The following is a 25386-nucleotide window of genomic DNA, read 5'->3' on the forward strand; positions in this document are numbered from 1 at the left end:
CTCTTCACCGTAGTCGAGATGGATCGACTGCAGCGAGATGCTCTGCGCTTTTGGGCACTTTTCGCAACGGCGCAAGAAGCAATCGTTCTGTGAAGCGCTGCAGAGGTAGATGCGCTGGAGGTCGTCTTCAGTAAACGTCTTCTTTGGAAAATTTGTTATTGCCGTTAAAAGTAACTTAAAATTCACGCAATATATGCATGCGCACATTTCGTGCTCGGGAATTCGTTTTACCTATTTTGGCCGTAAAGAATAAGATTTAGAGATGCCTAGTTCTGGATAGGGATCCTCCTTCCTAAGCAGCTGGTAAGCTTTCTTAATAGAGCGGGCCATACACTTTTTTACGACTTTGGGCATATTGTCATTGATCATGGCTTTGACGACGTCCTTTTTGTTCTGAACAGAGCATTCGAGGTCGTCGCGTGTGTAGTCCTCAATTGCAACCTCACGTCTTCAGCATTCGTCTTTTTACCGATCTAGGGATCAGGGCTTGCCCATACACCACTTTACGCTTCATTTTTCTTGTTTGATAAATCATATTGGCTGTCCCTTCAGGTACCAGACGCAATATTTCTTTCTTGGAGATGCTTGGTGGCAGAAGCGTGTACAATCGCTTGCGTTCCTGGTGGGAACTGCATTCCTTCAGCGCTTCACGGAACGTGTCAGACCACTCCGCGCAGTGCTCACAACTGTCTTCGCCGATTTTCACGCCATGAACGCTTGACAGCTTTCTTCTAGTCAAAGAACTCACCTGAGCTTGTTTTTTCTTCAAATACGTTCGCGCCTTTTTTTATTTGATTTATTGGTTTTACGCGGTTTCAATGAAGTTACCAACGGACTAACAACATACAAATCTTGACTCACTTCAGCCAGAATTTCATCAGAGTCCCGGGAAGAAGAGTTTGATGTACTCACGTTCTAAGGAGAAGCAATCTCATTCTGGAGGTATTTGTAGCAATACTGGCATAGAATATCAGATTCCTTCTCTGTCCGTGGAGCCAGTAGCTTTTCCAACCGCACTTTGTTGACTCTCTGTGCCGGTACGAGGTGCTCATCGCGATACACTTTCTTATTGTGCCTCCGTAGATAGTCCTCACAGACCAATCGCAAGGTGCTGAATCGTGGGGCCCTGGATGTTCGATCTGACATTACGATTTCACTCGCTTGGTAAATGACAAAAATTGAAACGTCCTCGCAAACGCCTATTTGAGAGGTTCTAAATTATTTTCTCCCGGCTCCGAATATCCGGTCAGAATTCCGAAAGAAAATGTCCTTGTGGTTTTCAACTTCTGTCTTCCCTTGTAGATATAATCGGTGCGTCGCTCACTGTTAAGCTGGTGTTGTTCGTTTGCAGTTCCACTTATTGAGCACCAAAAACATCGAGTTTCCCGTAAGCATAACGATAGTCAGCATTTTTTTTTCTTTTATTCACCTTGTGAAAGTTTTTTTTATTACAATGTTTTTGACGGTTTCGGTGTTGGAGTGTAGTTTGTGTGTGCGTGTGTGTTGGGGAAGGAGGGTAACGACGGTAAAATTGGAGAATTGGGTTAGGCGTTCTGTCTCGGTCGGTTCACGTAGCGTGGTGAAACTCATCTGTTTGGGTCCTTGGGGGAGGTGCCCGTTCCCGTTGCTGTCCTTAAACCTGGAGGTATTTACTTTGCCCGCTTAAGTTAGGTTAGGTTCGGTCAAGACTTTGCGGTCGCCTGTTTTTATCTTCCGTATTTTTTCTTTCTATCTTGGCATGCATTTATTGGCGTTCTTCGTGTGAATAAGCTCAGCTGAGTTTGAGATTTCGTTTCGCACTGTGTGCTTTTTTTCCCCCTCACAGAAGACGTACAACACATACACAAAAAAATTAAAAATATCAATAAAATATATCTATGCTAACGAACAGATGAAACATGTCATATAAACGCGTTATAGAGACATATTAACAATTTGTGTTGCAAATAAACAATATTTCATAATGCTTCCCAAATCATATCAAGATATGTGTCTTTAAATATTATTTATGAGTATATAAATATCATATGCCCAGCCTTAATTATACGCGGAAATGGAGCTATTCGCTCAAAATGTGGCAAGATTGGATGTCGATATTTAAAAAAAACTCCATCTTTTATTTTTTTTTAAACTCCCTTTGGCACTTTGCAGTGACTTGAGCTAACTTGCGATAGCAGAACATTGAGTAACATATGACTTCCAAACGAGGAAATCTACGACAAACCTTCACCCGGGGCGAGCCGACGTCTTCGTCATAGCGGCTTTGCCGCACAGCACCAAACATTTTGAGCGTTAGTTATGGCATGTAATTTTTATATTTAAAGTTTTTTTTTTTTTTTTTTTTTTTTAAGGGGTGAGTATAACTGACGCGAAAAGAAACTTTGAGCTGGAATATCATTAAATTAGCTTAGAAATCACAAAACCAAAACGGTCCCACTCTGCAGATTCGCTAAATATGCCTACATAAGCCTTAAAGGGGTAGGGAAACGAAATTTCAGCACTCATTTTCTGGCTTTAATGTGTTGCATGTTGCACCCTAACCTCAAAAACACCAGTCTTCTGTTGAAAAGCACAAGAAATCTAATTTTAAAGCTAAGTAAACGATCTTCAATGTGCACCTGGTGGATGCATGCGGAGCCTATTTGGGAAGTAGTCTAGCAACGTTGTGGAAACTGCTACGTAGTCGTGACGTAGCAGTTTCCTTCGGAGCAGCGCCGCTCTTTGGTATTTCAACATTTTCCTTCTTATAGCCTCGTCCTACTAGAACGACAAAAACCGAATTTTGTCTGGCGACAAGGTAAAGTTGTGTGTCGCTGATACCGTCCCACCTCAGCGACAAACGGGACCGACAAACGCCGAGAAACACTCGACGACAGAACAGTTCTTGTTTGTCGTCTGACTCGTACCGCCACGAACGCGAAGCGGCAGTCCCACCTACGAACACTGTCCGACGAACTATCCGCCTTGCCCTTGCATTCGCGTCCGCTCCCTCTCGCGTTTCGACATCGAGCCGATCGAGCATCGAGCCGATCGAGCGCCTTCATTTGGTATGGCATTTTGTCCGGAAAAACGAGCCGTTGTGGCCGCTCTCCTTTTATTTGAGGCCCTATCCTCCAGTGAGGATGAAGAGCTGCCAACGAAACGAAGGATGTGGGTTAAGCCTTACCTGCGCCGACACCGGGAGCAGGGCTGCTACGCTAACTTGATGCGTGAGTTAGCGCTAGAAGACGCCGAGGCGTTCCGCTCTTGGATACGCATGGACACCGGAACATTTGAAGAACTGTTGAGGAAGGTGAGACCGCTCATCGAGAAACAAGATACGTCATTCCGCGAAGCCATCCCTGCAGGCGAAAGGCTGGCGATCACGCTGCGATACCTCGCCACTGGTAAGTCATGTAGCAAGAGCGAACCGAAGAATGTTGTTTACGCACAGAGTTTGCTTTTGAACATCATAGTGTTAGTGTCTAAAGTACCGTCCGATGGCGCTCTTGGAGCGCGTTCAAGTGCCATCCGACGACATTCCACTCACGCCTTCAAGTGCCGTCCGAAAGTTGCACATAAAACGAATTGTCAAAGCGAATCCTTTGCAGCGGGAACGTAGCTTAGCGGGTAAGATATCCGCGTCAGACGTAGCGTTCGCGGGTTCGATACCCAGTGTAGATTTTATTTTTTTATTTATTTTTTTCCTCGAACATTTGTTTTGTCGATTTCACGTATATCTGAAAAATTAATCTTGGTCGCATTCAGACATGCACATCGAAACATAAAGGAAAAGACATCAGATCGTCAGAGTTTTTTTTTTAATTAAAGTTTTGACTCTAAAATTACCCGCAAAAATCAGGAACTCGACGCATCAAGTAGAAACTTGCTTCGAATACTTATTTTGTTGGTCAGATTGACGCATTAAAAATTTAAGCTTCGATTGGAAGTACAAACATATTAAAATAAAAATAAAGAACAACAATGTCCCATGTTACTAAATGAGACAGTTTTTATTTTTTATTAAGGTACGTTGTTGGGCTAGTTGGTTCATCTTAGTAAAACATATAAAATAGCGCAACAGAAACAAGGACAAGAAGTAAACAGGACAGGCGCTATTTTTAGCGCCTGTCCTGTTTACTTCTTGTCCTTGTTTCTGTTGCGCTATTTTATATGTTTTATTTTTTAGTTTTTTGCACATGGAGTAGAGGCTTAGAATTTTAATGTGTAAATGGGACTAGTAAATTACATATTCGAGGTAACCTTCAACTTGATACATTGAGTCAATCCTCTTTTACTGTCTACAAACAAAGTTACAAGCTAATATTAATGGCCCGTAAAAAATCAGCAACTGTACGTATAAGGTTGAACTTACCTCAAATACATATTTTACTACTCCCACGTATGCGTTCAAATTTCAAGTTTCTACATACAGAAGAAGAAAAAAAATTACACCAATTTGGGGCTTTTTTTTTTTTTTTTGAAGTGTGAGTGGAGACTTTAAAATTTTTTGCTGGAATCCGGCAAGTATAAGACGTATTCGGGGTAAGTTTCTACCTAATGCGTCGAGTTCCTGATTTTCACAAGCAATTTTACAGTCCAAACTTTATTTTGAAACACGAACGCGGCGGCGTTCGTGAAATAAAATATTGCGGCTTCCGGATGCATCGATTTGATATTCTTTATCATACTGGCAGTGCTAGTTATCGCTCGTGGTATTCATGCACGGTCGACTCTTGTGGAGTAACGTTTGCATGGGAATTACAAGTCTTCAATTTCTCAATTTTAATAGGAGCCAAGTCACGATTAAGTATTTTAGCACGTGATTGAGGTTTGCGAAAGAAAGCAATTGCAATATTAGGTGAAACACGCTGTACTCTCGTGTTTCATGATGGTATACTTGTTTCTGTGCTGTTCATTTCTGATCTCGCTGCTATCATTTCTTGCTTACAGGGGAAACCTTCGCCTCCATGGGTTTCCAGTTTAGAAGGGGGCATAATACCATTTCCAAGATAGTCCGGGACGTTTGCGTCGCCATCTATGAAGTCTTGGCCCCCGACTACATAAAAGCAGATTTTTTCTACATGATTTGTTCTCAGCATAATGAGAGCAATCCTTACATGCTTCACATTAACTCATTAACCCCTCCATAATTCAGCCAGCAAGACAGAGTTAATGTATCATACTACACATACACTGAACTGCTCTTTCATCTGTACGGAGTAATGCAAATAACAAAATATTACGAATATAAGCTGGCGACGATGCTTTCGAATCATGTCGTATTACACCTGAGACTGCGGTGGAAGAAATCGGAAGAACTTTCAGTAGAAGGAACAGACACAGAGAACGTCTCAATTTCAATTTCAATTTCTTGAGATGTTCTCTGTGTCTGTTCCTTCTACTGAAAGTTCTTCCGATTTCTTCCACCGCAGTCTCAGGTGTAATACGACATGATTAGCTACCACCAGCTCGCCTGCACTCTCACCGTCTTTTTTTTCAGTTATTCATTACCACATATTTCTACACTAAGTGAAATAAACTAGAGATAATACAAGCTTTTCTTGCATCTAGGCTTCGATAATCGAACCATGGAGTTAAAAAAGTGTGGGTCTGTTCAAACTTCCGAATTTATTAGACTGAGAAATGCCAAAACTGAAACTAGAGGTGCGATGGACAACACTAACACCATTATAGTATTGATGCCGATGTATTGATCATTCTGTTGCATTGCTGCATGCATGTGTAGTGGCCGAGTGGGAACCACACTTGGCTGCCATGCAGAGGTCCCGAACTCGAATCCCGAAACCGGCAGCAATTTTTTTTTATTAACTTGTAAAACATGTCCTAGAAAATTCAAGGCTGTTGTCTTTTGTTCTAGTAGGAATGTCCTAGGGCCAAATGTTCTAGTAGGAATGTTATAGAAAGCGAAGCGGCAATAAAACGATCCCCACGTGGTTGTACAGAATCATTCAAACTCCAGCGCTCAACCTTGCTGTCACGCCGACAATCGAAGCCTGCGACGCAGTTATTTTCTTTTGTTGTGGGCACAAGTTCACCCCCATTAAAGAATTATTTAATTCAGCTCTTCTTGTCCCCAGTTATTTGTGACAATATCTGTCCCTGTTACCTTGCGAATTTTGTCACTTTCTATGCACATTGATGGAACATACAAGTGGAATATGCAAACACATTAGTTCAGAACGTGCTTGTCGACTTTTTGGCTATGCCATTTAATAAGTGTCAACTTAGTGGATTCCACTGACTGGATCCAAGAGGCATATCGGTGCTGTTTGATGAAGCTACAGGCATAATATTTCTATATACGTTTTCATGATAACACTCAAGTGAACTTCACGGTTCTTTTGGTAGAAGAAGTAAAGAGTTATTTCTATGTTGCCTCATACTTGACAAACATAATTCCCTATTCCATTCAAGGTGCCATCAACACCAGACGAGTGGGAGCAAGTTGCCCGAGGCTTCGAAGAAATCTGGCAGTTCCCTCACTGCCTGGGTGCCTTAGATGGGAAGCATGTCACGATCTGCCCACCTCAGGGTACAGGAGCTATGTACCGAAACTACAAGGGTACCTTCAGCATTGTGTTGATGGCCCTTGTGGACTCTGATCTGAAGTTCCTGTACGCTGATGTGGGTAGGAATGGTCGTATGAATGACAGTGGTGTATGGGCTGCCACGGATCTACGGGCACGTATTGACCTGGGCATTGCTGAGTTTCCGAAAGCAGCCCAGCTGCCAAACTCAACGAAGACGGCACCTTTCGTCATCGTGGGGGACGAAGGGTTCGGCATGAAGCCATACCTGATGCGGCCGTTTCCAGCGTCAGAGCTGGAAGATGCCGAAAGGATCTTCAACTATCGGTGAGCTCACAATATGCTGTGATCACTATGCTGCTGTCAGTGCATATTGCCAGTTTACTTGCATTTCCGAGTTACGAGGATAACAATAGCATACCACGGCCAACAACAAGGTGCCATCCATACATACCGTCATGGCTGCCTATGGGAGTGTCTGCCACATTTGTCATCCATGCATTTCATGGGCGTCCTTTTCTTTGTGCTAAACCAAAAAAATGAAAGGCTCCATAAAAACATGGAGTTGAGAGGCCTCCCCAGAGGGCTGGCAGCTTGACAAGAAAAAGCAGCTGCGCTGAAAGAGTGTGTTGTGTGGCCAGCGGCATCATCATATGTATTACCGGCACAAGCAGCGTCGCCAGCCCTCCGTAGTCGGAATCAAAAACGCGCAAATAAACGTCTTTGTCTCTCAGCAATCACCACGTGCAATTGTGTCCCTACGCGTGGTTCACATGTTCTAATTGTCATTTGGTAAGCGAGAGCAATTTCTTCTCTTTTTGCACTGTAAAATTTAAAATAACAGACCTCTGTTAGGCTTGAACCACGCTTCACTGAATTCTAGATTGAAACAATTAAGGGACACCTGACAGGCGAAAAGATGGAATTGCTGTTAATAAAGAATACTAGTTTCACATGGGCAACACATGTGCCCCATCAGAATGCTACGACTGTATGTCAATCTCGCCAGCAAAATTGCTGAAAGTAACTTTTTCTTATTTGAGCGAAGTTACACGCTGCAAGCACGATGGTGTGCTTTGCTATTTTTATTGTTATCAGCCGAAATGGTATCTTCATCATTTTAATATCCCCTTTGCTGCAAATTTGTTTTCTTAAAATCCCAGACCTGTTGAATTTGTTTGGGGAGTGCAGTGTGGGCCAAGCTGAAGAGAGTTAAGTAGCACAGCCATGGTGATAAGCAATCAGTAAGGGTGTGAATATATTGTCACAAATGATAATTGATTAAGTGATAAATAAAAGATACTGAACATTTAATGTGGCGAACTTGTGCCGGGTAAACAAAAGAGGAACAGTAGCGTCCCAAGCGTCGAAGTTGGTGTAACACAAGGGTTGAGCACTGAAGCGAGTCTGACTCGTCAAGCTCCCGTGCAGCTCCTTACCTTTACTTCGTTTCACGATAACTTCGCGAACCATGGAGGCTACGGCCCCCGTGACCTACTAAGGACGTTGGAGTGAGGCACATGACAGCACGTCACGGTGGCATTCGTGTCACTGCACCAAATGCGAGGCCTGAAGGAACCAGCTGTCGTCTGCTGGCAAAGAGTCGTCCGCTGCGATACCAACCAACTCGGAATGAATGTCTGCCGCCGCAACATTGCGTTCCGCTAGAGTAGCGAGGTCTTTGAGAACAGTTCATGAGACAGACATACAGTCAATTTATCCGTGAATCTGTGGCGGGTGCGACATTTTGAGTGGCAGTGATCGACTACAGGGCTGTGATCGTTCAAACATGTGGCGCTCATTCTCTTCTCCGTGGTCACATGCTATTTCCTGTGGTTTAGACGCAACCCCTATTGGAAAAACGTTCAAGAAACAAACCTGCTGCTTGTACAGTTCTGGTATGACACCACCATAATTTCTTTGTGTTATGGATGCAGCTAGTTTGGTTTGGCGTTCTGCATAACTGGAGATACCGGCACCGTTATGGCTCCGGGTCTGTCTATACTGGCAGCCACTTTGCTTGCCGATATGATTCGGCGTGGCTGGTATGATTTTGCGTCCGATGACGTAGGTGTCTGCCGTCTTTCCAACGAAACGCTTATACCACAGGACCACCGGTATAACCAAATCATACATGCAGAAAGACGACCGCCATCTTCCAACAAAAACGTCCATCGTTCACCACCGCTATCGTTACATACACCATACATGTCGAAAAAGAACATAAGCCACGTTTACACGAATGCGACTTAGTCGCATTGAATCCAGTTGCCGCATTCAATATGCGGTCATGTAAACGGCATAATGCGCATAGCGCATCGCATTTTGGAACGGGGAGGATTATCGGAAGGCGCTCGCTGCGGGAGCGAGTGAACAGCTGAGAACATGGCGGCGGCCAACCTCGTCGGCGGCGCGGAGAGCGGTCCCGCAATTTGTTTCCCGAGAACGCAAGCTTTTATTGCGATCATAAGTAAGCGGAACATAGCGGAGCTGCTCGGTGAGGGCGGCCCCGTCCAAACCTTTGCGAAGTACGACTTGCGCGTCCGAAGGGGTCACAAAGGCTTCAGTGCAAGCACGAATGACACCCGAGAGCTCCGAGCACTGTACAGCACTGCATGGTAGCGCAGAACGAGCAGCTCCTACCTCGGTGCAGTTCCTGACTCCGCAAGAGCCTCTCGGACTCGGGGTCCGGTTGGTCCGGTCGCGATCGGCGAGGTCTAGCGCGGCGAAACGCGGAGGCTTCCTCAAAGCGTGCACACACACGTCGCCTCTCGTTCAGAGTGAACCGGCGGCCCGGCCTGGAGTCCTAAACGCCTTCCGTCTCCCAACTTCTTCCACAGCACCGAAGACAGCGGGCACGATCTTTACGTTCACTGAATGCGTCGAAGGGCCTCCACGTGCGATGCACCGGAAAACGTGGTGCGGCTGGTGCCGGAACGGAACTGCATAACTTCGAGCTTTGAGTCAACGCGCCCGGCAACAAACCGATCGTGACACCAAGCCGCGGATACCGCATCGCCGTTCGACAGCGGCAAACGGCCCGTTGCTCGTATCGTGGGCCGTGACTCGTACTCGGCCAACTTGGCGTCTTTCCGTGGCCCCTCGCGTCGTCGCAACCAGCCACAAACCCGACAAACCCACCAGCCCGAAACCGTAGCGACCGTAGCCTGCGTTGGAGAAAAGCGAAACCGAAATTTAAAGCTTCCGTCCAGTGGCTTCCGCTGCCGCGGCTTTTCTAACTTCGCGGCTTCCACTTCCGGTCGTCGCGGAGATGGCGAAGATAGAGCGGTGTAGGGGTCGTTGGCTCGTTTACGGTTACGGGACAGATGTTTTGCGGTCCGTTTCTACTGCGTCTCTGGCTCTCAACTGGACGGCGCCTCTCATAGTTCAACCAGGCGTGGTCAGCCTGAGTCAGGCCGGCTCGACTCGTGCGATCGCCGGACCGCAGGCGACTTCCAAGTACGGCCGTTAGGCCTAGGAGCCGAAGGCCTAGGATCCGTGAAGCGGTAAGCGAATCTCGTCCCGTTTTCGTTCTACTTTTAAATTACGTTAGGTGCCCTACAGTATAAGCATGCGTGCCAAGTGGTCGTGACAATTTTGAACTAGAATAATTGTGCTTCATTGCGGTCATTTGCCGAAAATGTAAATCGAGCAATGAACGAGGAGCCATGCTTGAAAACGGTGTATGTACGATGTTAACTTCTACCTGGGCGGCTAAAAAAAAAAGTCAAGACTGGTTACGGTTGGATACGAGGCTGGTCCCAATGCGATGGTAAGCACTTAGAGCGCCTTTCTGAACGGCATGTTAGCAATATAGCGATCAACGAGACGAGCGACGGCGAGAAGCTACGAGAGCTGGCGCCGAGCGCCGAAGATTTCTCACTCTCGCTGCTAGCGCCGCTCGGTTCTTGGGCTTCTAGAAAACGTCGCTCATCGCCTTGGTCGCTCGCACCAATCGCTTTCATAATGTGTGTCTCGTCGCGCGGCTGACTGCCGTGTTTATTCCAATATAAGTCGACCTTTTTTTTTTTTCGGAAATTGTGATTAAAGTATTTCGACACCTACATTTGCGACCAAATTTTGCGACCCTACCGGAGGCATGAAGCTATCGAGTCACCGAGCCGGCGTTGCCGTAGAGCCGCGCCGCTTCTTGTTTCAAAAAGCTTTTGGTTGCCGAAATGGCTCGCCGCCCGCGGTGGCCGGTGCCGATATCGCGTGCACCCCTCGGGCGTCGGATTTCGACATCGCGCCTCTAGCGTTCCCCTTGCTGGGCAACGGGTAAGGCGAGGAACGCGATGCGCCATGCACTTTACCCTCCATCCTCGCAAACGCGCACAAAAAAAAAAAAAGGTTTTTTCCTTTCTTTTGTCCAAAATTTCCCCTGTTCTTAAAAATAAAAAATATCGACCTATATTTGATTTTTTTTTTTGTTCTTGGTGGATTCATTAAATAGGGTTCGACCTATTTTCGAGTAAATACGGTAACTTTAATTTTTATTTTGGGTTACGTCGGACGCAACTCGAATGCTTGACAGTTACGTTGGGCGTAACTTTAATTTTTATTGCGGGTTCCGTCGGACGTAACGTTAGACACTGCGTTACACTTAAGCAAAATAGGGGCTGCTGGTTCATCATATAAACCAACCATTTGTGTTTAGTTAAAGTGCATCACTCTCCTAAAAAAAATACTGCCATCCTATAGGAATATAGCACTTCAGATTAATTTGTTAATTTTTACTTTTAGTCCCTGCCCCACCAGATACAACATCTGGCCTAAAGCAGTGTTCCGGATCTCCTTCCAAGACCTCAGGCGGGCCGTCATTCAATCCATGAGTCGGCGGCGTCTCATGGGCGTGTTGCTGGTGCTTACTGGATGGTGCTACCGAGGGAAAAGTGGTCATGCTTGGGAAAGGCAAGTATGGCCGCCGTAAGTATACATATTGTCTTTACCTTTGCTCGAATCCACTTTTAAGAAATGCACAGTTCGCATGTGTGCATCTCTCAATGTTTCCACAGTCGGCTGGTTTTTTTTGTTTTTTTTTTGAGTGCTCCAACTCTGTCGGCGCTAGTTTCTCTAGATCATGCAAATGGGATGCAACACTAAACCACATATATGTTCTCGCAACAAACAGTGCTGTGCAGAAGCACAGTGGAATTTACTCTAGCTTTATAATGCAGCACAAAATAGTTGACTCCAAGTATAGCTACTTTTGTGACTCCGTTTAAACAAAAGCTCGGCCGAAACAAACTTGCCGCCTTATAGGTAGTGCAAAAGAACCTCGCGTGCCTAACCTGGAGAAGGGCATTTTTTTTCATAGGTCAATTTTTTCTTAAACCAATACCTTCAGCCTCCTTGAAATGTTAACATCATGTGACACGCGGAAGAACAGTAAACTCTTTAATGTTGGCGAACCTTTAATTTTCGCGGCCTTGAATTTTGCAGAATTCAGTGGCTGCGATTATGTCCTCTGTGACCGATTCGAGAAGAAATAGGGGCCACGAACATAAGGGGGTTTTACTGTACATCAGAGGAAAGAGGAAGTCACTTATGTTTGTATGCAGGAGTAAAACCAACAACAACAATCATGATGTCGACACTTTGTAAGCCTATCTGTGTCCATTGAATGCTATCAATTTTGTTTTAGTTCGTTAAACATTGTTGCCTGTACATTGTAGGATTTCGTCTGCAACACGAGCAGTGGTTTTCTTCTCAAGCAGGCAGCATGGACGCGTGCCGCAGCACAACATAGTTCATTTGCAGGTGGTACCGCAGGTTGAAGGATGGTTGGCACAATATGGGGGAATCACAATTCAATGTTCTACCTCGGGCGTAGACAAGATTTGCTTATTCTAAATCATTTTGTTTAAAAATCTGGGATTTGCGATGAATGTACCCGCATGGTTGGAAGGGCCAGACAAGCCTTGTGAGCGCTTCATTTTCTAGCGTCTCAGTCCTGAACCCACTCACGCACCACATGTGTAGATGTTCCGATAGGTGGGAGCACTTATTTGGAAAATGGTGAATGGCAACTGTTATCTTTATCAGACTTCTGTATTATGGTCAAAGTTGGACTGCATATTTGCAATACTTTTTCTCACTTAAAAATGTCATACTAAAATATGTAGAATAGCCGATGACAAAAAGAGAATGGCTGGGCGTCCTCCAGCACGTGCTTGTGCTTTTCACCCCACTTTGGACAGATGTGCTTGCTCCAGGCTCATGAGGCGCTGAAACGTCATCGAAGGTAGCAGACGGGCTGGTGGTGGAACAACGGAGACTTCTCCCTGCCTTTCTCATGCTGTCAGTGAGCGTGTACCTCTATACTCTAACTTAGCTTAACCTGCACAGAGCTGAGGAGAATAGGCTTGGCGAGTGCCCTTACTGCATATGCATTTGTACAGCTGAGGCACTTTCTGAGTCAAGAACATTGTGTATCTTACCTTCAAAAACACATCATTTTGGGGGTGCAAAAGGAATTGTAAGGCATATCTTTGTTTGTATTGTCCTATTATGCATCGCAGGCACGTAGCCAGGGGGAGGCTTATGAGGCCCGGCCCCCCCCTCCCCCCCGATATCTTCCATTTTGCATGGGTCTTCCTCTCCCCCCTCCCCCTCATACAGCGTTTTGTTATGAGGGGGCCCCCCCTGAAACAAAATCCTGGCTACGTGCCTGACGCATCGACTCCAACTTAATGCGGAGTCGACCCACCCTGTTGATAAATTTAATGCCTGCCAGGTAATTTGTTTTGCATTCAGTTAATATATCAGTATTCAGTTAGGTATCCCAAGTCATTAGTCGTTGAGATGCAGTCTCTCTGCAAGTCAGTCATGTTTAACATTCATAAAACTGCTTGTCAAATAATGGCACTCTCCGGACATGTACTCGGCTCGAGCAATCGCTGTGCACAAGCTGGTCGTGTGGATGCAGCAAACATCCCGGTTGAAACGTCATTCCTCGCAATGTAGCTCAAGACTAGGTCAGGGCCCCACTCACAAAGGTCTATACTTTGCATCTCTTTAAGTTGGACCACTTTTGACACTACAAGCCATTGCAGCAAAAACAGTGTGAGACATGATTATAAGCTCGACGTACCATGGCATCCATCTAGAAGGTCACATGGCTTGCAGCTTCTGCCGTGGTTAACTTTAAACTGAGATAGTTTGGAATAATGCTCCCGGTTTTTAGTGTTGCCCGGCACGGTTAACAATTTGGTGATATAGTGCTGCATTGAAAAATCTGCATTCGTGACTGTATCACCTTATGAATGCATACTAGCTATTAAACTCTCCATTCTGCAGAGAAATGAAATGCACTTTGCTTCCAATTGCAGCTACTTCTGGAACTTCATGGTATGAAGCACCTTATGGCTGCAAGCTCCGACCGATCTTGTTCTCTGGTCTGCGCAGGCCCATTGCAGGGAGTCACTCCGAGAGCCTCACCAGAGGTTCCTGCCCGTGGTCGTTCTAAATTTTTTTGTTGTAGGTATGCATCCTTTCTGTCTTTCCCTAATGTACTCAGGCGTTTTCTTTTCATTGTCGCAGATTTGCCTCAAAATTGGTTCAGCACAAAAATGGATGCTGTACAACTGTGTCCCGCATATTTTGTTCAAAATAACTTTTCTTTGCGAAAGTTCGATTTTTTTTTTATGAAGGTTAGTCTTTTTTGTTTTTATTCACAAATTTATTTGAGTTTCCATGGGCAACACTAAAACGTTATGCCAAGGGCAAGGACAAGTTCACTGCTCTAACTTGTTCTCAACTGATTGCAAGCAATTTTGTTAATGTCGTGAAACCTCTTTCCAGCACTTGCTTTGCAGCATGGAAACAAATTATACATGGGACATACTCTTCTTTAGACTGCTTGTTCACTCTGCAGGTCTGCCTTCTATAGATGTCGTGCTACTGGAAAGCAGGCAAATTCGATTGTTGGTTTTGCCATTGCTTTTTTTTTAGCCGTTGTCTTAATAGTTCTTGTAAGTTTAAAAATTTTCCTAAAAAGCAAGTCGGCAAGAATATCTATTTTGACTAGTTAGCTGAAAATAATGATCTAGTACCCTTTAGTCAGTAAAATAGATAGTGTGTGCCGCTGTTAGTGTCAAGTAGAGATGCACGCTTTTTAGGCATTTTGCGGAGAGTGGTACCCATTTTTATTGGTTAGCCTCTTGGTGTGCCAACTAAACTCTTTCTATCCAGACACCTGCCCTTTGCTTTTATTTGGCAGGCTCTGGCAATAAAATAATATAGTGTTATTCCTCGGTGGCTTAAAAACCTAAAGAAAGAAGTTTCTCCATCTTTAAAAGCAAACTTTTAAAAAGGCGAAAATGAATTAAGCCAGTAGCAGACGTCACATAGCCTCAGCAGTGCTCCGCGCCAACAGCGTTGCGTCAAAATAGCGGTCGTCTCCTTTTTGCTGCCTTCTCTCTCTTTCCTTCGGCGCTCTCCTCCCTTTCCTCCTCTCCGGCACCTTTGTCACCACACCCACTGGCTAAACTCTCCCACTATACGGCTCTGCATTGCAGTAGTAGGTTTTTTTTTTATAGTCTTTAGAGTTAAATGTGAATATTTGACAGAAATCTCCCAGGTTGGGGTGAAAGAAGGTTAAATGAGTGCATTTGATCATTCGCCTTAATTCGTACCCATCATTGCAAGGCCTGTGTGACCTTGTCCTGGGGTGTGTCTATGACTGTGGCTGTGAAGGAGCAGTTTTTTAATAGGTACAAGTACGAAGTTTAAAAACAAAAGGATCTATGTGCTGATCATGAAAGAATATGCTAGCCATTCTAATGTAGCTCTGCCAAGTACTTGATTGTGCTTTGTTTTTATTTCCAGCTACTTGGTTGCCTCAAGATCTGGAGATCCTAGTGGCCACAAGCTTGGACTCAATGTTCTTCTGTGTTAGGTATGCTACTCGAAATAAGCATTCTTACCTATTCTTGAAGTGAAACAGCAAAAGCACTACTAAGCCTAAGATGCCAAAAACATTCAAATCTCGGGTTGGATGGAGTTCCAATTACAAAAAGGCATCTGCAGACATGATTCACATGTGAACTTAAAGCCCACGGATGTAGGTTCGACGGAGTCACAGAAATAACTTCCCGCAGATGGCTTCGCTAGTGCCATACCCAAACAAATTCTTAAAATAATCATTGTGTTACGTTGGTGTCATTAATCTTATGTACCTACCCCACCCAGCAGTCGGGAGATGTGAAATATAAAAAAAATGGGAACTTGCACATTGTCAGCTCTGCAAAGATAATATATTGAACCGAGCATAGCACGTTCAACTTAAGAAAGCAATTCAGTGCAGGCCTAGTTTTAAGCTTCACATATTTGTTATTGCCCTTCATAATGAAGTAAAAACTGCTTAAGTTGTGGCCCACTACAGGCTTTCTATTAGTGTTAAAAAGTGTTATGGCAGTTTAAACAGCTCGCTCCAAATATTTTCTTGAAATGCATAGGTTTATGGAAATAGTTATGTAGATGTTTGCAGACAGTCATGGTGAGACCTATCTTTAGTGCCAAGTGTTCCACTTATTCAGAGTTGGTTGAGTCTGTAAATATTGTAGGTCGCAAATTAAATTTTTATGGTATGCAATGGGCACAATCATCCGTAATGACTAGCTCTACCTAGGAGAACTTTATACGTTTACTACGGCAAGATGGTTTCACAAAACTAAGTATTTAGTTTATTCAACTCTTGCACTAACCTTATCTCTAGAAACGTTTTATATTCTTTACGATGCTGAGTTAGGATTCTGGAAGTAGTTTTTCTAGAACTACGTTAGACATTTCCAGTTCATAATTTTTCTCGCAAAGAATTCGAGAGAGCCAAACCCTGTAATATGCGGATGGAACTCGCAGAATGATACGACTGGCAGTTTGAAACATTCGGCACTGTAACAGTAACAATGACATGTCACTTGCCTATGTAATGCTCATTGTCGCAGATCAAACTGCTTTTTCCGTCTGCACTCATTTTCAGTGGACTCATTCAGCGAACTCGCACCCGAGACTGCAGCACTGGGTTCTGCGAAGTAATTTGCATGAATATAGATGCAACAGGTTTCTTTGAGTGTGCGTCTAACACGTATTCCTCATATTGAATCTGCTACTGTATTCATGACCATGTCCTTAATTGTATCCACATTCCAGCTTATTTTTATTTTGACATTTGAGTTTTCTTCAGTACTTTTCTCAACATCTGTGCTTGTTGAGCCGTACTCAAGACCATTAATCTTGTCTTTCACTATTACATTAATATATAAAACTGTTGATGCCGAGTGAGAATTCAAGGTCCCGAATCTGTCGTGCAAGTTAAATAAGAACCAATAAACAGCTCTACAAAGGAAATTTTGTTAAAGGAGGCTGTATAAGCATTAAAATAGCACATGCCATGCTAAAAAAAAAATATACAAATTCTTGTTAGGTATGCAAGGATGACACTGCTGTTTCTGATGTGACACAAAAAAGATCAGTGCCATACAGTGTTCCTTATGGAAGTACAAACTGTCGAGTTCAAAGCCCAGAAGTTTTATTCAAGAATGTTCCTCAATACAAATGTATTTAGAGATCTGAGCCACTGACTCATACATGACTATGTGGCGAACATTCATTTTCATGTGCATTATAGTTGGTCTAGTCTGCATTGATTTATTGCATTCATGCTGAAACTGGGAGGGGTTCTCTGGGTATGAATAAAGATATAAACATTTCTTGAAATCAAAACATTTGAGAACGGACAAAAGGAAGGATCTGAGAACGGTATCTTAGATTCTCTTCTCTTTTTCTTATCTCTAATTTTCACCTTATTTCACCTGATGCATTTAGTTTTTTTAGCGCAGCTCTTAGCCCCCGTTTCCGCGTTTCGCGGCGTCGCCCTCGGCGTAGCCGCCCAACTAAACTTGGCAGGAAATTGAATTAATGTTGCGGTCATGTGACGTTAATATTTCCGCTAAGTTTAGCTGAGAAACTGAATTTTTATGGATGACATGACACGGTCATGCAACGTCATTTTCCCCGCTACTTTTAGCGGGAAAACTGCATTTGTGTTGAGGTCATGTGACATCAATTTCCGCGCTAAATTTTGTGGAAAACTTAACCCGCTAAATTTAGTGGGCAAATTTTCCCGCTAAATTCAGGGAAATGTTTCGCTAAATGGGAGGGAGCAGAAGAGTAGGAGGGTTAGGGGGTGGGGGGTCATACCCTCCCATCCTCCTCTTCAAGATCTGTGCTCTAATTTCACATTACAGAGAATTGTAAACGTCTCATATTTCATCTCATGTTTATTCAACTTTTATATTGCAGGTGCGCTTGCAGCACAAATCTGGGTTGTGCTGATCCTCTACGCACAAGTTAGGAACTCCTGAGCGGCAAGAGTGGGAGTTTGGTCTGACAGCTCAAGGGACACCATTGTTCAGTATTTAATTTTTAATTATCTTCTTTTGAGCAAAGTTAAGCTTTGCTGCTGGCAGTTCTTCTAAAAATAAATACCTGCAACCAAATTTACCACGTCACGACATTTTGCCTCTGTTCTTAGTGCTCCTGGTGAGCCTCGGATAAGAGCTTACTGGTGTGCAAACATCATGCTTGTTTGAAACCACTCACTGATGTAGACTCGCTGACATCCAGCATTCCAATGAAACGCTGGATGTCCACAAGTCTTTCTTGAACAATGCAAGCGGGAAAGGAACCATACAATCGTATCGTATTGGGGGACTTTCTAGAGGGTGTTTTTTTGTATGTTTTACTGATTTTTTTTAAAAAGCCGTAAAAGCTACATTTACGCGGTCTGTGCACGTGAGTTATATGGCCAGGGCGGCATAGTATAAAAGGCTAATTTGTAATGATCAGTCAGCCTATTACAGAGATGTGCCAGTCTTCTTTCAGAAAACTAGATGGAGGTTCATTCTAGCATAGTTTTATCTCGCAAATCTGAATATCCCGTTCGTTTTCCACAAAGATATAACTAAACGTGAGAAAACAAAAAAACATCCTACCAATAGTGACATCGTAAGAAGACCTTTCGGCCGCCAAGCGTGTCGCTTAAGGGCCGCGCGTCCAATTTCAAGTTTTCTAGGTATATTCTCCCGCATTGGCACCAGTCGTGACACATTTTTCTGCCCTTTTAAAAAATAGCATGTGCGTGCATAGCTTTGATAGGTACTGAAGATGCATGAGCAAAGATTTCGAAAGCCACTTTTGTGACGTCGCTCTCCAGGGAAGTGCTTTCACAGCGCTTTAAAAATGACTCTATGCAGCCTAGATTCATAAAATTACCAAATAATTTTGATATTTGAGATTCTGGAGGTCATATGAAGAAGATTTAAAAGTGTTTTCTCAAATACAAAACCGCTTCAGCCTCTCTCTAAGTATAGTATGTTCCTGAAATTTTTGATCAGTGAAAATAGACCCATGGTTCCAATTTGAAACTTGCTAAGCATCATCGAAACACACTAAATCAACTTTCTTTGTGAAGATATAAAACAAGAGCAGCATTTTATGGCGTTCTAAAAAAATGGTCAATTTGGACGCGTTTCCAGACTTTGGTTTCTTATCAGAACGCATCTTTGCACCTGCGGTCCTGCTGCCCGGTGGCCGCAGTGCGAAGCCGCCCCCTCGCCTCCCTCGTAAGATGGAGGGAAGCAAGGCGCACGTGCGTTGCGTGTCTAAGGGGGAACAGGACCTTGGGCGCAGAGATGAGCTCTGATAAGAAACTGAAACCTAGAAACTCGTCCAAATAAAGCATTTTTACAGAACGCGTAAAAGGCTACCCCTGCATTATATCCTTCTAAAAAGAGTTTGATTTTGTGGTTTTCAATGACTCAGCAAGTTTCTAATTGAAACCATATTTTCATTTTCTCTAATTAAAAAGTTAATTAACAAATTGTATTTAATTATCTGACTAATTGTTACGATTAGGTCCCTATACTACGTACGCCTGGCCGTATAACTCGCCTGCACAAACCGCATTAATTTAGCTTTCACGACCTTTCTAAATATATATGTAAAGCTTAAAACTAAATCGCCCTGTACAACAGTGAAAAGGCGAAACCAGCACGTTGGAGCCATATGGCTCCACCGTGCTGGTATCGCCTTTTCGCTGGTATAGGTTGTCCCATATTACGTTATGCATGTACGGTTCCACATGGTTCCGCCGTATTCCACTACGCTGGTATAGGATGTCCCATAATACGACACGCTTGTATGGTTCCGCCTACCTGTATCGTTCCGCCTTAATTTACTATACTGGATCCGCCGATTCGCTTGTATAGGATGTCCCATATTACGGTTACGCTTGTATGAGCCTTTTCCGTCATCTTTCCATCATCGAAATTTTCCAACAGGGACCACCAAAGGTAATCAGAGTCGTGGGTCATCGAAGGCGCACACTCAATATTAAAAATAAAATAAAAATATGATACTCATTTTTTGTGGCTTCTAAAAAAGCTTCAAATATGTTGAATGAAAAATAAAAGTTGCACAGACACGTGACTTCTGCCAACACACTGGCTTCCACACACTTTTCCTCTTAATTTCTTCTTCCTCCCCAGTCCAGTTTTGGTTTCAGTTTCAAACAGTTGCATTTTTTAACTTTATTAAAAAATATGTGTGATGCTGTAGCAAAATATTGATTGGGTAGCTTTTTTGACACCATAATGGATTGCCTAACAAAAAATAAATTTTGGGGGTGTCAGCATCTCTAAGTATTCTTTAAAAGTAACGTATCTTCGTCTTTCTTTCGTGTAGTGTAGCGTAGTGTAATGACGCAACTTCAGTTGCCGTTAAAATAAAAAAAAGATGCCTGGAACCACTTTTTGTTGTGTAGGCCGCTGTTGCTGTTGTGGTAACGAGGCCTCCGCAGCCTTGGAGTGCTGTCACATGCCTTGCTCCGATACCCTTATTGGGTCGCGGCGGCTGCAGCCTCCACAGTTCACCAAGTTATTGTGACACGGAGTATAGTGTGTGATTAGCATCTTGAAAATTCGGCCCAAAAGGTATGAGCGTTCGGGGTGAGGATGAACAGGCATTTTCAAGAACAAGGAAGTTGGACAAAATGATAACAGTTACATCCCGAGCAAGAATAACTACAAATCTTTTAGAAGTCTGTGACCTAGTGTTACTTGCTCGGCCCTTCGCACAGCAATATTGCTGAAAGTCAAATAGCAGAGTGTCATCCACAGCTTCCGCAGTCATCCTAGCAATCAGTGAACCACTGGCATCTTTCAATGTGTGTGCTTTAGGGTAGTGCAACACTCTAGCTAATTTGCCTTTTTTCCTCATTGATTGAACAAGATTACAATCTATTTTACAGGCTTTCCCGGGGACGCCGAATTGTTGAAAACGGCTTCGGCATCCTCCGGAACAGATTCCAAGTCTATGGGGCTCCTCTTGGTCACAAGCCGGACAGAGCGGTGAAGGTTGTGAAGGCGACTATTGCCTTACACAACTACCTTCAGACGAAGAACGGCACGCGGGCAAGGTACACACCACCCGACAGCCTTGATGTTGAAGACGTGCTCACAGGTAAATGCGAAATTAGCTGTTCAACTGGTGTAGATATGTCGCTTTCAATTTTCAATAGTTGCGTAATGTACAACTAGACACATCTCCAGGGTGTTGCTCACAATCAAAATGTGTAGTGCTCTAGCGAGGGTCCCCCAATTCTTCTGGTCAGCAGCCATGGCAATGCCACTCATTATTATTGCTTGCAGCTATTTCTGAATGTAAACAGCACTATTCGGTGCACTAATGCAAGACTGCAACACATCGAAAGATCTAATGTTACTGTTTAACCGGTTTCACATCCATGAAACATACCGTTGTGGAAAGACGTATGCGTTCCTTCGAATTGAAATGACTATGGCCAAGAGAACAACAGTCAGCTCGTGGCTTTTTTCATTGCAACACAATTTCCCTCCAAAGAGTGTGCCGACCTCTTGCACAGCAATAAGTGCCGTATGGAATAAGTTCCTTATGGCGAATTTGGGTGGTCAGTCGCCGGCAACTTATTTTGCCGGAAAACCGGCAATAGTGTTCCCGTAATCAGTTTCCGGCCGGCGTGCACCGTTCGGGTGGTGGTTCTCCGGCAAGCAACGGCAACTTTCCGGCGCTTTTGCGGCCCGAGCTCCAAACGGCCGGGCCAGCAGGCGCCAGTCTGTATCCAGTGTCGTTACTTCCGAAATGGGAGAGAAGGTCAGTGAGAAAAAAATTAACGAAAGAATTAAACTGATCTGAAGTCACTTCAGCAGCCACTGCTCAAGTCAATCCAAGCCGTTGGAGCATGGGTGACGGCAGCTATAGCCTCTTGCTAGCAGTGTCGCGCGAACAGGAGGCGAGGTAAACGCCACTGTCTGGCGTTTCGTGTTCGGGCGCTGAGGGTCACGTGGTGTGCCGCCAGCGCGTTTCTGGTTGCCGGTTCCGCCGGCTCAGTCTCGCCAGCGATTGACTACCCGAATTTGCTATTATTTAGGAATTCTGCAATGCATGGCGTGCAAGAAAAATGCAAAGAAAGCAAGATGTGCAGAGCCGTATGTGGACATAGCTGGTCATGCCACATTTGAACTTAACAGCCCATCTAAAGCAACACCATTATAAGCAAGCTGCTTGTGCCATTCTAGTTCTGCTGTAGCTGGACAATACTTGTTGGCTTGTATGTGAACATTCCTTGCTATATTGGTGCCCTGCCATGGACTCCTTGCTCTCCTTCACATTTTGTGCAGCCGCTTTTTCCTGGCAGCGCTCATGCCTTGCAAATGCTTGGCATCAGATAAACTCTACTCCACAGCCTCATATCATTCGTGGTTCTTTTGTGAGGGTCTTTGCAACTTGTAGTAAAGACTCGGTTAATCTCTAATACTGCTAGTTGGTGGTGAATGCGTTAAAAAAATATTAATTTTCATTTCACTTGTTTCAGTCACTGTACGTCAAGGCAGCTGAAGAAAGGGTGTGAACGACAAAGCAGTCTTCCCCTGGAGCGCATTGGTGGCAGACAACCAGACGACGCCAAGGCTGTTCGTGAGGTCTTCAGAGACTACTTCATGAATGAAGGCCAGGTTTCTTGGCAGTGGAAGGTGCTGGAGTAACGGTATGTCATGTTTGTATGCAGGAACTAAGTAGCATCCATTAAAACAGTTGTTGGGGTATTACGACATTACTCAGGTCCGCTGAAGCCGTCATTATCTGCAACCCAAGACATTGTAGGTAAACACTGAAAAAAAAGGACACCTATACCGACTTCATTTTGCATGTGTCCCTCTTTTCATGAAGATTTTTTTGTCGATACATAGTCAGGCATATCTAAGTATGACTGCTGATTCCAAGCTCGACTGCGTCCTTACTATTGTTTTCACTTAATTTTGGTTGCTAATAAGATATATAACATCTCCAACAGGCCATCTGTATAGCCGAACAGTTGAGTATAATGTATAAAAATTTAGGTGTTGTAGCTTTCAAGAAGTTTGTTGCTCTCCGAAAGCAGAAAAGTAAAAGAAAAGGCTGCCCGAACTGCAAGACATACCATTCTATTTATTTCCATCGAAGATAAGCGCATGCGCTCAAGCCCACCGTCTGAATTCACTCATGTGCGATCCTGCGCTCTTAATAATCTTAAACCATTTCGAAATAATCCAACAGTTTTCTCATCCTACTTGCTAGCCGGTTAGAGACAAAACAGAATGGAAGAATAAGTTTTTACGGTGTTTTGTTGGTTTGTCTACATGGTGTGCGAATATAGGCATCGCAGCTAGAGGAGGCCAATTTAGTGCCACAAAGTACCATAGCAGCACACCTGCTTGGCTTATACATCAGCCTAGCAAGTGTGCTACTGTACTTAGGGTACTACTAGTTTGTAAAAGCTCACCCAATACCAGCCCAACTTGAAACCACAGAGTTGCATAGAAATCTGTTAGTGCTGTTTTTAACTCTTCGGGCCCCATCAGGCAGTTCTGACAATAATGAACTTCTACTGTACACGAAGAACCACAAATTATTTATGATCCTTGAAGTGTGTGCAATGTTGGATCCTACACCAACTGAACAGGGTGGCTAGTATGACCGCAGCAGAGTTGATAGGAGCAACACCAACCAAAACTAGAGACATGACACCCCAGCATATGAAACAAGTTTAAAGGGATGCTGAACCGATATTTGAAATCTCATAATTATTGCCCGAGCGGGCTTCACGGGATGGTACTGTACCTAAAAACGATTGAACCGATATTTGAAATCTCATAATTATTGCCCGAGCGGGCTTTACGAGATCGTACTGTACCTAACAACGATATTCAATCAGACGGATGGGGCCCGAATTATTGTATTTCTTTGAACTAAGAGTGAATCCTCGGCTGGAAGCCGCCGGCGCGAGCGAGTCCTTCCGAGAGCAGGCGTAACAGAACTGACGTGCGCATTCTCGGTGCCATCTGCGCCCCTGGTGCCTCCGCCCATTCTCCTCGTTCGTTGGTGCTCCCCTTGATTCTTCGCTCGGCGGCTGTTTTCTAAGCAACCGGTACTAACAATAACAAATGCCACCCGGCTTAGCGCCTGGCTTGGCTTGGCTCCGTCTGTCTTTTGAGGCGAATGAGAATGCGCACGTCACGAAGCGAGCTTTCCACGACGCTGACCAGGGGTCGCGTAAAATTGTATTTTTCGTGTTTATTCAATTTTATACGCCTTCTTGCTCAAAACAACGTCATTTAGAAGTAAAGGACAGGCTATGTATGCCATTGCGACCAAGAATTTCCACCCAAAAATTTCGGTTCAGCATCCCTTTCACACTGTAGCTGTGAAAATGCAACATGCAACATGCACACAGTTGGCCTGTGCACCTCAACACAAAATAACAGGAAAAAAAAGAAAACTATTTGACAAGGGCAAGGAGCCTGACAATGTGGCAGTTTGTTGTCCGGTTTTAGTCTCCAGACTTATTCGAGCTAAATCTGCTACACTGTGCCCAGTGATTGCAGGGACTGAAGGCTTGCACTGAAGAACAGAATGATGCTTGGTTCAATTCCCACTCCTGCTTGTTACAATAAGGACGAGCATGGCACGAGCATGCGGTTCTGTTGTCACTCCACGATACATGATAAAGACCCCCCAGGTTAGCAGTTGTAGCACAGAACCAGTGTCATCATATTTTAAAGGTGGACTCGCCTTATGTTGTGTAAACACTTGACACGTCCAATTTGCCTTGCTTTTGCCTGTGAATGGACTATCTCTATCTGGAAGGGGAGTTGTCCCTGTGCACGGAGAAAGGTTCTTTGCTGAGCATGCGCAAAGCTCATTATCTTGCAGTAGAATTTGATATATTGTCTTACTGTGTGCTTTTCTGCACCGGCAGTTTACAGCTTTGCTGTAGACTGCCCGTGTCCTCTCCCTCAGCCCATTTGACTGTTTAGCCCGAGCACGTTTGTGCAGCAGTGCAGAAGGCACAAGCACTGAAACAGAAAAGTACCTAGTGTCGGCACGGGTGGGTCCACCTCAGAGCTTATCACAAATGTGCATGTTCTGCTGAGTACCTTTTTTCAGCACCGCACACAACCAGTGAGAAAGTGTGGGGCATTGTGGAACAAAAAAACCATATAAAGCTCGAACAAACTTTTAATTTTCTCCTTCAGGCACCACGACCAAACTGGCTGCGATTGAGTTCTCCACCATGATTCTGTGGGCGGCCAGCATGGCCATCTGCCTGTCCGCACCCCTTGGTATGCTGCGGGCGCAGCACTCCATCATAACGCCGAAGCTTCTGCATTCGTCCGGCTGCGGCGGCTACTTGGCAGCGTTCAAGCTGTCGACAGCTGCCTGCAGCAGCACCGCCCTGTTCGGTGCCGCCTCCTCCGTGCGGCGGCAGTTCTTCTTGGAG

General features: G+C 44.4%; 1 pseudogene; it reads left to right on the plus strand.

Moving 5' to 3' along the window:
* Window positions 1-5625: 5625 nt before the first annotated feature.
* Window positions 5626-25178, plus strand: LOC120842860 (annotated as a pseudogene).
* Window positions 25179-25386: the final 208 nt, after the last annotated feature.

Source organism: Ixodes scapularis, unplaced genomic scaffold (assembly GCF_016920785.2).
Source record: "Ixodes scapularis isolate PalLabHiFi unplaced genomic scaffold, ASM1692078v2 ptg000178l_1__unscaffolded, whole genome shotgun sequence".
Taxonomy (NCBI): Eukaryota; Metazoa; Arthropoda; class Arachnida; order Ixodida; family Ixodidae; genus Ixodes; species Ixodes scapularis.